This window comes from Nomascus leucogenys, chromosome 8, assembly GCF_006542625.1.
Source record: "Nomascus leucogenys isolate Asia chromosome 8, Asia_NLE_v1, whole genome shotgun sequence".
Lineage (NCBI taxonomy): Eukaryota > Metazoa > Chordata > Mammalia > Primates > Hylobatidae > Nomascus > Nomascus leucogenys.
In genome coordinates this window covers 1676586-1690273 of record NC_044388.1, presented here as the reverse complement: position 1 = coordinate 1690273, position 13688 = coordinate 1676586, and the positions used below count along the sequence as shown (strand labels likewise).

The 13688-nt window shown below is 43.0% G+C and overlaps 1 pseudogene; it reads right to left on the bottom strand.

The window, feature by feature from the left end:
* Positions 1-824: 824 nt before the first annotated feature.
* On the bottom strand, positions 825-901 carry LOC115836557 (annotated as a pseudogene).
* Between the last annotated feature and the right edge of the window lie 12787 nt (positions 902-13688).

Sequence of the window (13688 nt, the reverse complement as noted above, 5' to 3'; positions counted from 1 at the left end):
GGCCAGGAGTTCGAGACTGGCCTGGCCAATATGGCAAAACCCTGTCTCTGCTAAAAATACAAAAATTGGCCCTGCGCAGTGGCTTACACCTGTAATCCCAGTACTTTAGGAGGCCAAGGCAGGTGGATCACTTGAGGTCAGGAGTTCGAGACCAGCCTGGCCAACGTGGTGAAACCCTGTCTCTACTAAAAATACAAAAATTAGCTGGGCGTGGTGGTGGGCGCCTATAATTCCAGCTGCTCAGGAGGCTGAGGCAGGAGAATCACCTGAGCCTGGGAAGTGGAGGTTGCAGTGAGCTGAGATCAAGCCACTGCCCTCCAGCCTGGGCGACAGGGAGAGACTCGATCTCAAAAAAAATAAAAATAAAAAAATTAGCTGGGCATGGTGGCTTGTGCCTGTAGTCTCAGCTACTTGGGAGGCTGAGGCAGGAGGATTGCTTGAGCCAGCGAGGTCGAGGCTGTAGTGAACCCTGATCATGCCACTGCACTCCAGTCTGGGGGACGGAGAGACACTGCCTTAAAAAAAAATGTAGGTCCATCATTTGTAATAAATGTACCACTCTGCTGGAGGATGTTCATGATGAATGTCACATAGGTGAGATGTCTGAAAAGTCCATTGGATTGCACAATTAGGTGGTTACTGGTAACCATTACCAAACTGATTCACTAGAGTGTGAGTGGAAGCCTGATTATGTACGGTTGAAAAGAGGTTAGAAAATAAGCAGAGGGAAGCCAGAGGCCTACTTTAAATGTTCAGTGATAGAGCTGGATTCAAGTGTGTAATCAATTTTCTTTTTTTGTTTGTTTTTTTTTCAAGTCTTAGCTATCTTTCAGTGCTCCACATGCTCAGGGAAACTTCTCTAGTAACAAACTATGGAAATGACCCCTGAAAGTATAGTCTTTTTATGCTTCTTTTTTTTCTTTTCTTTTTTTGAGATAGGGTCTCACTCTGTCACCCAGGCTGCAGTGCGGTGGCGCCATCACGACTCACTGCAGCCTTAACCTCCTCGCTTGGGCTTAGGTGATCCTCCCGCCTCAACTTGCATTTTTTTAGAGTCGGGGTTTAGCCATGTTGACCAAACTGGTCTGAAACTCCTGGGCTCAAGTGATCCACCAGCCTCAGCCTCCCAAAGTGCTGGGATTACAGACATAAGCCACCGCACCCGACCGAAAGTATAGGCTTTGTAATCCATCTTCTTACCCTAACCCCGTCTCTCCATCTCTCCTCTTCTCTCCAATTTATCCCTCTTATGCCCAGTCTGTTAGTTGTGTGTTGGCTTGTTTCTTAAGTGAGATCTCTCCATGTGACAGGAAAGACTGGTGAGTGGCAGTCATATGTTTACACAGTCCTTGCAGACACTTCCAGATAAGGAAATAATTCTCTTCCCCAGTGTCCATATAGCAAATCTCTTCACAGGACAGATTACCTTCAGCAGTTCCAGGCTTTTATGATGATCATAGCTGTGAGCTCCAGAGATTAAGAGACATAATACTCCTAGCGTCTATATATCAAAATTTAGGGATCCTGTATCTGTTATTGGTAAAATCATATTTCCTTTATTTCTGATGAGTTTTTTTTTTGAGACACAGTCTTGCTCTGTCGCCCAGGCTGGAGTGCAATGGCGGATCTCGGTTCACTGCAACCTCTACCTCCCAGGTTCACGCCATTCTCCTGCCTCAGCCTCCCGAGTAGCTGGGACTACAGGTGCCCACCACCACATCTGGCTAATTTTTTTAAGTACGGACGGGGTTTCACCATGTTAGCCAGGATGGTCTCGATCTCCTGACATCGTGATCCACCCACCTCGGCCTCCCAAAGTGCTGGGATTACAGGCGTGAGCCACCGTGCCCGGCCTGTGTTTTGTTTTTTTAATTTATTTTGTTTATTTTTTTTGAGACAGTCTTGCTCTGGTGCCCAGGCTGGAGTGCATTGGCACAATCTTGGCTCACTACAACCTTCACCTCCCGGGTTCAAGCGGTTCTCCTGCCTCAGCCTCCTAAGTAGCTGGGACTACAGGCTCCTGCCGCCACACTTGGCTAAGTTTTTTTGTAATTTTTAGTAGAGATGAGGTTTCACTACGTTGGCCAGGCTAGTCTCGAACTCCTGACCTTGTGATCCACCCGCCTCGGCCTCCCACAGTGCTGGGATTACAGGCATGAGCCACTGCGCCAGGCCTCTGATGAGTTTTTAAATCTTTTTATATATGTTTGTTAGCCATGTATTATTTCTTACTTATTTTTCCATGAGATTGTCAGTTTTTGTTTACTGGCAAGCCTCTATATATTCTGAATATTTTGCTATCTGTTAAATATACTAAAAAAAAATTCTTGCCTGTAATTTCTTTAACTTGTATATAGGGTCTGGTATTTTCTTCTAATACTATAATGATTTTGGTTTTTGAATTTTATCTTTTTTTTTTTTTTTGAGATGGTGTCTTACTCTGTCACTCAGGCTGGCGTGCAGTGGCGTGATCTCAGCTTACTACAACCTCTGTCTCCTGGGTTCAAGTGGTTCTCCTGCCTCAGCCTCCTGAGCAGCTGGGATTACAGGTGCCTGCCACTGTGCCCAGCAAATTTTTGTACTTTTAGTAGAGATGAGGTTTCGCCATGCTGGTCAGGCTGGTCTCGAACTCCTGACCTCAAGTGATCAGCCCGCCTCCGCCTCCCAAAGTACTGAGATTATAGGCTTGATTCACCATGCCTAGCCTGAATTTTAGCTTTTAAATATATTCAGTTTATTTTGGTGCATTATTTTTTTCTGAATAGTCATTTGTTCCAAAACCATTATTGAAAACTGTATCCTTTCTCTCTGACTTGAGGTGCCACCTTTATCACAAAGGAAACTCCCAGTTATTCCTGCATTATTGTTTCTTCACTGTTTATCCAATTCCTTTTATCAACTCTATGCCTATCCTAATAGCTTTCTGCCTTAAATTCTACATCTTTTTTGTGTGTGTATTTTGATGTTTGAACGAGGAAGTTGCTCCTATGACTATTCGTTTAGCATGCCTGGCCACTCCTGTGAAGTATTTTCTTCAATGTGGATTTTAGAATCACCTATTGAATTTTGTTAAGAAGTATTCTGTTAGGATTTTTTTGAATATTGCATTGAACTTTTTTTTTTTTTGAGATGGAGTCTCACTCTGTCACCCAGGCTGGAGTACAGTGGTGTGATCTCAGCTCGCTGCAACCTCCGCCTCTCAGGTTCAAGCTATTCTCCTGCCTCAGCCTCCCAAGTAGCTGAGATCACAGGTGTGCACCACTATGCCCGGCTAGTTTTTGTATTTTTAGTAGAGATAGGGTTTTGCCATGTTGGCCAGGCTGATCTGGAAGTCCTGACCTCAGGTGATCCCCCTACCTCAGCCTCCCGAAGTGCTGCGTTTACAGGCATGAGCCACTGCGCCCAACCTGCATTGCACTTATGGGAAGTTTTTTTGTTTTTTTTTTTTCCTTTTGAGACAAAGTTTCACGCTTGTTGCCCAGGCTGGAGTGCAATGGCAAGATCTCGGCTCACTGCAACCTCTGCCTCCAGGGTTCAAGTGATTCTTCTGCCTCAGCCTCCTGAGTAGCTGGAATTACAGGCCTGTGCCACCACGCCTGGCTAATTTTGTATTTTTAGAAGAGACAGGGTTTCTCCATGTTGGTCAGGCTGGTCTGGAACTCCCGACCTCAGATGATCTGCCTGCCTCAGCTTTCCACTGTGCCCGGCCATGGAAATTTTAGGACAACTGACTTGCTAAAATACTGAGCCTTGCCACTAAAAAACATGCATGTTTATATTACCATTCATCATTCAGACTTAATTTTTATGTACATTAATAACCCTTCCCTTCTGATTTCTTGGTTTTTAGACTTGTAGCTTTTTAATATGTCTTGATATCAGGTCAGGCAAAGCCCCCTTGTCCATCTTTAATTTTTGACTTTCTTTGAACATTTCATCTTCTGTTTGAACTTTAGAATCAGCTTGTCAAGTTACAATTTTTAAAAATTACAATGAGGCCGGGCGTGGTGGCTCATGCCTGTAATCCCAGCACTTTGGGAGGCCGAGACAGGTGGATCACCTGAGGTCAGGAGTTCAAGACCAGCCTGGCCAACATAGTGAAACCCCATCTCTACTAAAAGTACAAAAATTAGCCAGGAGTGGTGGTGTGCCGAGACCAGCTCGGTCGGGGAGACCCTAACCCAGCGGCGCTAGAGGAATTAAAGCCACACACACAGAAATATAGAAGTGTGAAGTGGGAAATCAGGGGTCTCACAGTCTTCAGAGCTGAGAGTCCCAAACAGAGATTTACCCACATATTTATTAACAGCAAGCCAGTCATTAGCATTTTTTCTATAGATATTAAATCAGCTAAAAGTATCCCTTACGGGAAACGAAGGGATGGGCCGAATTAAAGGAATAGGTTGGGCTAGTTAACTGCAGCAGGAGCATGTCCTTAAGGCACAGATTGCTCATGCTATTGTTTGTGGCTTAAGAATGCCTTTAAGTGGTTTTCTGCCCTGGGTGGGCCAGGTGTTCCTCCCGTAAACCCACAACCTTCCAGGGTGGGCGCTAGGGCCATTATGAACATGTTACAGTGCTGCAGAGATTTTGTTTATGGCCAGTTTTGGGGCCAGTTTATGGCCAGATTTTGGGGGGTTTGCTCCCAACATGTCCCCCTTCTTTGATTTGCAAATTGATAAAAGCAAAGGCAGCTTTGTCACAGTGAGCTACTTCTCTCAGGAGTCGGAATCCACATCTGCAGACTATACAAAGACAAACGACATAGATTAAAAGCACAGTCATCATTGAAATTACAGAGCTTCCGGGTGTTTTTATCCATTTTCAGCTCCTTTAAGCACTCCAGTTCCTGACATTAAGGTCAGGTATGCCTGGGATGCTTTAAATATTTGTTCTTTTAATTTTGCAATATCCAAAGACAAGTTTGTAGAGTGTCCTTCTAGTTTTTTTATTCTTTCCTAAATTTTGATCTTATTAAGAACTATTAATAGTTTCCACAAATCCTTTTTTTTTTTTCCACAAATCCTTAATGTTTAGCTCCTACAGTTGGCCATATCGTTTGAGGTTGAGGTGTCTCTATACCACCATGATTCCAGATAACAGGAACTCTTGCTGTACTTCTTATCATTTCTACCATCTAACCGTTTTGTTCAGACCAGCTGAACATAGTGTGGCCGTGGCATGCAGACTGAGAGGTGCAATTCAAGCTAAACATCCCCTTAGGGGACCAATTAATAATGATTCCATAGGAATCATTGTGCGGCACCTCTACCTGTTCTGCAAAGCAATCTTCCTAAACAGGTACGTTCATTTTTTCTGGTCAGGTTCAATTTTGTTTACAAATAGGTTTTTGGGGGCAGTATGACTCAATTATAAGAACAGATTTATTATGGTCAATACTGAGATCAGAAAGCATGTGTAACTGTGTCATAGAGTGATTAAATCTAGGCATTATTGCCAGCCAAGGTTGATAAATATGCCCAATAAGTATAATTGTTCTCTGTGTCAGCCCTTGTTGAAGGAATACTCAACGGCAGTGGTGATAACGGCTATCATAGCTACCATTAAATTATTCATTGTGACTGGCTGTCCTGCTTTCCTCAGGTTTTCTTCCGCCATCTGTGACAGCTTCTTGATCTGTCCCCAGGTGGGTGGCTGTGTTCGACGGGTGTTGCTCATGACAGTTGGGGTCCTCCTCAGCATCGGTCTGGACATGGCTGCAACCAGGGGGGTCCTCTGGATCCTCCCGGAGTCTCTTCCTCGGCATCTGTCTCATGATAAGCTTTCAGGTGTCTTGCTGGTATCCAGATTGGCTGTTGATTTTGGCCTGGAGAAACACAAGCATAACCTCTACCCCAAGTTATTATTTTACCTATTTCCCAACTTTTTGTTATTGGATCTCTCCACCAAATCAGTTGTTCTGCTTCTGCCTTTGCAGCTGGTTTCTGTAGATGCTGTTGAGCTGCTGATAACATTTGTCATTTGGGCAGGCTCAAAAAATTTGAAGTTAATAATGCTAGGTTCAGTTGCATCTGTGGGGTTCCATATTCTCTATCTCCCCATTTCTGCCTTTGCAACTGCTGTTTTAGGGAGAGATTCATTCTTTCCACTGTGGCTTGTCCTTGAGAATTGTATGGGATACCAGTAATGTGTTTAATATTCCACACAGAGAAAAATGTAGCTAGAGCTTGGCTAGTATAGCCTGGGGCATTCTCTGTTTTAATAGAAGCTGGAATGCCCATCACTGCAAAACACTGCAAAAAGTGACGTTTAACATGGGCAGAAGACTCTCCTGATTGGCATGTAGCCCAGACACAGTGAGAAAAGGTGTCCACACGTACATGTACATAAGCTAGTCTCCCAGACGAGGGAACACGTGTGACATCCATTTGCCAAAGAGAGTTAGGTTGCAGTCCTCGAGGGTTAACTCCTCCTGTGAAAGGTGAGGAATGTACCATTTGGCAAGTTGGGCGTCGCTGGATAATAGCTTTAGCCTCTTTCCAGGTAATGCTGTATCTGCGTTTGAGACCAGAGGCATTAACATGGGTTGAATTGTGAAAATGTCTAGCATTAGATATTGCAGTGGCAACTAGGGATCAGCCATTTGATTCCCTTCAGTCAAAGGTCCTGGAAGAGGTGTATGAGCCCTAATGTGAGTGATATAAAAAGGATGCATTCTACTTCTAACTGCTGTTTGCAATTGGGTAAATAAAGTCATCAGTTGTTCATCTGTATGAAATCATAACTGAGCATTTTCAGTTAACCATGTGGAGTGAACCACATATGAAGAATCAGAAATCACATTAATAGGCATATCAAAAGCAGTCAATACCTCAATTACAGCTACAAGCTCCGCTTTTTGAGCTGAAGTATAGGACATCTGGAAAACTTTTACCTTTTGATTCAAAATAAGAAGCTTTACCATTACGAGACCCATCTGTAAAAACATTCTCAGCACCTTCAATTGGTTTAAATTTAGTTATTTTAGAAAGAATCCAGTTAATTTCAAAAACTGAAACAGCTTCATTTTAGGAAAATGATTATTGAGAATACCCACAAAGTCAGCTAAATGGGTTTGCCAAGTAAGACTATTTATAAAAGCTTGCTGTATTTGTGCCTTCGTGAGAGGGACAATAATTTTTCCAGGATCATATCCATGTAATTTAACAATCCGAGTTCTCCCAATCCCTATCATTGTAGCGATTTGATCTAAATAAGGAGTTAGAGTCCGTGAATTAGCATGTGGAAGAAAAAGCCACTCTACTAAGTCCTGTTCTTGGACAATAACACCAGCAGGTGAATGCAGGGTTGAAAAAATTAGCAAATCGAGAGTCTTCTCTGGATCTATTCTATGTATTTGAGCTTTATGGACTTGCTTCTCAATCAATTGTAACTCTGCCTCAGCCTCCTTTGTTAATTGCCGAGGGCTAGTGAGACTAGGATTTGCTCTAAGGATAGAAAACAGATTACTCATGGCATAGGTAGGAATGCCTAGAGCAGGTCGTATCCAATTAATGTCCCCTAGTAATTTTTGAAAGTCATTTAATGTTTTTAGTTGATCCCTATGTATGGTTACTTTCTGTTGCACAATGGTAGTGTCATTTACTCGGGTCCCCAAGTAGGAGTAAGGAGTAGTAGTCTGAATTTTGTCAGGAGCTATAATTAAACCAGTGCGAGAAATCAAATTTTGCAAGTGATCGTCACATTGGAGTAATATTTCTCGAGTGGGGGCAGCACAAAGTATATCATCCATATAGTGAATAATGTAACACTGTGAAAATTTTTTACGACTAGGTTCAATTGCTTGCCCCACATACATCTGGCAAATTGTGGGACTGTTTAATATGCCCTGTGGCAACACTTTCCAATGATAACGCTTAGCAGGCTGCAGGTTGTTTACTACAGGAATCGTAAATGCAAACCGTTCAGTCTCGCTCAGCTAAAGGCATAGTAAGGAAACAGTCTTTTCAATCTATGACTATTAAAGGCCAATTTTTTGGAATTATAGCAGAAGGCAATCCTGGCTGTAATGCCCCCATAGGTTGTATAACTGAATTGACGGCTCTTAAGTCAGTTAATATTCTCCATTTACCTGATTTTTTCTTAATTACAAAAACTGGAGAATTCCAAGGAGAAAATGTTGGAGCTATGTGCCCATTTTCTAATTGTTCAGTAACTTAATTTATCTAAAGTCTCCAGTTTTGCTTTACTTAGCGGCCATTGTTCTATCCAAATAGGCTTATCTGTTAACTGTTTTAAAGGTTTAGGTTCTGGAGGCTTAACAATGGCCGCCATCAAAAATTACTTCCTGATCTTTGGAGGGAACTTTTTTTTCCACTTGAAGTGGTTCTTTCAAACCTTGCAAATTTTTTTCTAGTCCCATACCAGGGACATACCCCATTTCATGAATCATATGTTGACTTTGAGGGCTATATAATTGTTCTGGAATTAGAACTTGTGCTCCCCATTGTTGTAATAAATCTCTTCCCCATGAGTTTATAGGTACAGAAGTTATAATTAGTTGAATAGTCCCAGGTTGTCCATTGGGCCCTTCACAATGCAAAATATAACTACTTTGATATACTTCAGCGGCTTTACCAGCTCCAACTATGTTAAATTGAGTGGGTTGAATTGGCCATGCAGACAGCCAGTGCTGTAGAGAAATGATTGAAAAGTCCGTTCCTGTATCTACCAAACCTTTAAATTTATTTCCCTGAATAGTTATTTCACAGGTAGGATATTTATCAATTTGATTTACCCAATAAGCTGCTTTGCCTTGTTTATTTGTGCTTCCAAATCCGCCTGTTCATTTAATTTCACTTTTTCCCATTCCCACATATGGCACAGTCAGGAGCTGTGCTATGCGCTCTCCTGGCTCTGCTTTCCAGGGAACAGAAGTAGATATAAAAATTTGAATTTCCCCATTGTAATCTAAATCAATGACTCCTGTATGTATTTGTACGCCTTTTAAACCTAAACTAGACCTTCCTAGAAGTAATCCTATTGTCCCCGCTGGCAAGGGTCCACACACTCCTGTTGGGACCTTTTGCGGGGGTTCCCCAGGCAGAAGGCTCACAGTTTTTGTGCAGCATAAATCTACTGCAGCTCTACAGGCTGTGGCGGGGGACAGACATTGTACTGGGGTGAGGGAATGGCCAGAGCTGGAAATGCCCTGGTTTAGAACGGGGCCCAGGACGGGCCCCTCATGGCATTTCCCAAAATCGGGTTCCCATCTTTATCAAACTTAGAGTGACACTGACTAGTCCAGTGTTTTACTTTTTTACACTTTGGACATATTTCAGGCTCAGCAATTTTCTTTTTTCCCCTATCTGGCAGCCTGACTTGCTGATTTTTTTCTACATTCTTTTTCAGTATGACCATGCTTCCCACAGTTAAAACAATCTCCAGGAAATGGAGTATTTCTTTTTTTTTTTGCACAGAAAAAAATAATTTTTAATTGTTTAAGAAACTGAGGAGAAATAGATTTGGGTTCGCCCAGTCTCCAGTTCTCCTTTTTTTTCTAGCTTTTTTGTTTTTTTTTTAATCCAGGCTCTGTCTGGCCCCATTGCCCTGCCTGTGCCGACAAAGTAGCTTTATGCAGATTACCTCTGATACCATCACAGGCCTTGATATAATCAACTAAATGTGCTTTCCCTCTAATAGGTCGCACAGCAGCCTGGCAATCAGGATTAGCATTGTCGAAAGCTAATAACTGCAACACCATATCCTGAGCAGCCGAATCTGCAATCATCTTTTTAAGAGACTCCTGTAACCGAGCTATACAATCAACATATGGTTCTCTTGGTTCCTGTTTTATAGCACTAAAGGAAGGATATTGTTCCCCACTTGAAGTGACTTTTTCCCAAGCTCTAATGCACAATCTGCTAAGCTGTTCTGTGGCATCATCCTGCACGACCACTTGTGCATCTAAACCAGCCCAGCCGCCAACCCCCAAAAGTTGAGGTTGGGCCTGGGCATTGCGAGCAGCCTGAATGGAAGCTTCATCTGCCCACCAAGTTTTAAATTGTAAGAACTGAGCAGGAGTTAGACAAGCTCGAGTAAGAGCGTCCCAGTCAGTAGGTATCATCCTACTGGAAACAGCAACATTCTTTAACAGTCCCATTACAAAAGGAGAACCTGGTCCATACTGATTTATAGCTTGTTTAAATTCTTTGAGTAATTTAAAAGGAAAAGGCTCAAATGTAGCTGTAATATTTCCCTGTTGATCTGGGCGGTGTGTTCTAACACGGAACTGCCAAGCCTCTAAATCACCCTCTCGTCTAGCTTGCTGAATTCCTGCCTGAATAGAACTAAGAGTGGTTGCTCAAGGCGCTGCTCGAACAGTCACTGGGGCAACTACTTTTTGCCCAATGTCCTCTGGAAAAGAAAGATCCGGAGGGACTTTTTCTTCAAAATAATAATGAGGGGGTGCAGAAGGGTAGGGATGAACCTCTCCCTCCTTTTTCGCTTTAGCTTTAGCTGGCACATAAACATGCTCTGTAACCTCTTCTGTTACTTTGCTATACTCTCCTTCCTCCTCCTCATCAGTGTGAAAAAGTTCCAAGGTGGAATGAACCAGACCCTAAACTTGTCCCATTGTTACCCTGACGCTTCCGAGCTCCCCTTCTTACTCACCACGGGGATTGCTTTAAGAGTACTCGGGTGTCCTCCAGCTAGTTTTCCATTCCAACTGTCACTCCGGCGACACTTCGACTTGGATGTGAGGCCCCACGTTGGGCGCCACTTGCCGAGACCAGCTCGGTTGGGGACACCCTAACCTAGTGGCACTAGAAGAATTAAAGACACACACACAGAAATATAGAGGTGTAAAGTGGGAAATCAGGGGTCTCACAGCCTTCAGAGCTGAGAGCCCCAAACAGAGATTTACCCACGTATTTATTAACAGCAAGCCAGTCATTAGCATTGTTTTATTTCTATAGATATTAAATTAACTAAAAGTATCCCTTATGGGAAATGAAGGGATGGGCCGAATTAAAGGAACAGGTTGGGCTAATTAACTGCAGCAGGAACATGTCCCTAAAGCACAGACCGCTCATGCTATTGTTTGAGGCCTAAGAATGCCTTTAAGCGGTTTTCTGCCCTGCGTGGGCCAGGTGTTCCTTGCCCTCATTCCTGTGGGCGTTCCACCTTCTGGCGTGGACGTTAGGGCCATTATGAACATGTTACAGTGCTGCAGAGATTTTGTTTATGGCCAGTTTTGGGGCCAGTTTTTGGTCAGATCTGGGGGGGAGCTTGCTCCCAACAGTGGTGCACATCTGTAGTCCCAGCTACTTGGGAGACTGAGGCAGGAGAATCATTTGAACCTGGGAGGCAGAGGTTGCAGTGAGCCGAGATTGCACCACTGCACTCCAGCCTGGGCAACAGAGTGAGACTCTGTCTCAAAAAAAAAAAAATTAGCTGGGTGCAGTGGTGCCTGCAGTCCCAGCTATTAGGGAGGCTGAGGCAGGATAATTGCTTGAACCTAACCTGGGAGGCAGAGGTTGCAGTGAGCCGAGATTGCGCCACTGCACTCCAGCCTGATTGAGGCCTTGTCTCAAAAACAAAAAAAAATTATGAGATGTGATAAATTTTTTTTTTTTTTTTTTGAGACGGAGTCTTGCTCTGTCACCCAGGCTGGCATGCAGTGGCATGATCTCGGCTCACTGCAAGCTCTGCCTCCTGGGTTCATGCCATTCTCCTGCCTCAGCCTCCTGAGAAGCTGGGACTACAGGCGCCCACTACCACACCCGGCTAATTTTTTTGTGTTTTTTAGTAGAGACGGGGTTTCACTGTGTTAGCCAGGATGTTCTTGATCTCCTGACCTCGTGATCCACCTGCCTTGGCCTCCCAAATTGCTGGGATTACAGGTGTGAGCCACTGTCCCTTGCTGACATTTGATAAATATTGCATTGATTTTTACTGATTAAGTTTTAAAGTACTGATACCTTCTTGATATTGAGTCTTCTAGAAATGGGTAATTATTCATTTAGGTATTCTTTTTCTGTTTGTTTTTCAGCTAGGTCTTCTTTTAGATCAGTTACTATTAGAAGTTTTTTTTTTTTCATATAGGTCTGTACATTTCTTGCTAGGGATATTCCTATTTATGTTATGTTTTGTTATAACTATGAATGGATTTCGCCTTTCTTTCTTTTTTTTTTTTTTTGAGACGGAGTCTTGCTCTGTCACCCAGGCTGAAGTGCAGTGGCATGATCTCAGCTCACTGGTAGCTCTGCCTCCTGGGTTCACGCCATTCTCCTGCCTCAGCCTCCCGAGTAGCTGGGACTACAGGCGCCAGCCGACACGCCCGGCTAATTTTTTTTTGTATTTTTTAGTACAGATGGGGTTTCACCATGTTAGCCAGTATGGTCTCGATCTCCTGACCTCGTGATCTGCCCGCCTCGGCCTCCCAAAGTGCTGGGATTACAGGCGTGAGCCACCATGCCTGGCCGATTTCACCTTTCAGTGGCAATTACTATAAGACAAGAAAGTTATTTATTTTTATATATTTACCTAATTTTAAGCTACCTTATACAACTCTCATTAATATTCTGTTAGAACTAGAATTTAAACTCCATGTGAATATGGACCTTATTTAAACACTGTATCCCTAGCACCTAGACAATGCCTAACATATCACATTAACTTAATATATATTTTATTTATATTTTTTGTTTATTTATTTTTTTTGAGACAGACTCTTGCTCTGTCACCCAGGCTGGAGTGTAGTGGTGTGATCTTGGCTCACTGCAACCTCTGCCTCCCAGGTTCAAGCAATTCTCTGTCTCAGCTTCCCAAGTAGCTGGGATTACAGGCACCCGCCACCATGCCTAGCTAATTTTTGTATTTTTAGTATAGATGGGGTTTTTACCATGTTGGCCAGGCTGGTCTTGAACTCCTGACCTTGTGATCTGCCCGCCTTGGCCTCCCAAAGTGCTGGGATTACAGGTTTGAGCCACCGAGACTGGCCATTAATATTTATTTTAATGAATGAATGATGGTATTTTAGTTGATTCTGTTGCATTTTCTGGGTAGACAATTTTTCCAAATTTTCAACTATTGTAATCATGAGACTTGGTAGATTGCTCTGAAATTCATGTTCTGGAGTACTCTTTCTCCTATGTATACATCAATATGAGATAAAACAGAAAAAGGTAAAGTTACAAAGCTATGACATGCAGAAACAAGAACTATTTCTTTGTACTTAAAACAGTGTTTAGAGGCTGGGCAGGGTGGTTCATATTGGTAATCCTAGCACTTTGAGAGGCCAAGATGGGAGGATTGCTTAAGCCCAAGAGTTTGAGGACAGCTTGGGCAACACAGGGAGACCCCTGTCTCCACAAAAAGTAAAAAACTTAGCCAGGCTTGAGTCCGGGAGGTTGAGGCTGCAGTGAACTATGATCGTGCCACTGCACTGAAGACTGGCTGACAGTGAGACTCTGTCTCTAAAGAAAAAAAAAATGCTTATTTGAAGAAATAATCCCTGAAAACTTCTCAAATTTGATAAAGAATATTAATGTGCACATTCAAGGTCAGTTAACTCCAAGAAGAATAAACTCAAAGGGATCCACACCTATAGGCACATTATGGTCAAACTGCCAAAAGACAAAACAAAGAGAGAATATTGAATACAGCAAAAAGAAAAAGGCAACTCATCATGTATAAGGGATCCTCAACAAAATTAGTAACTG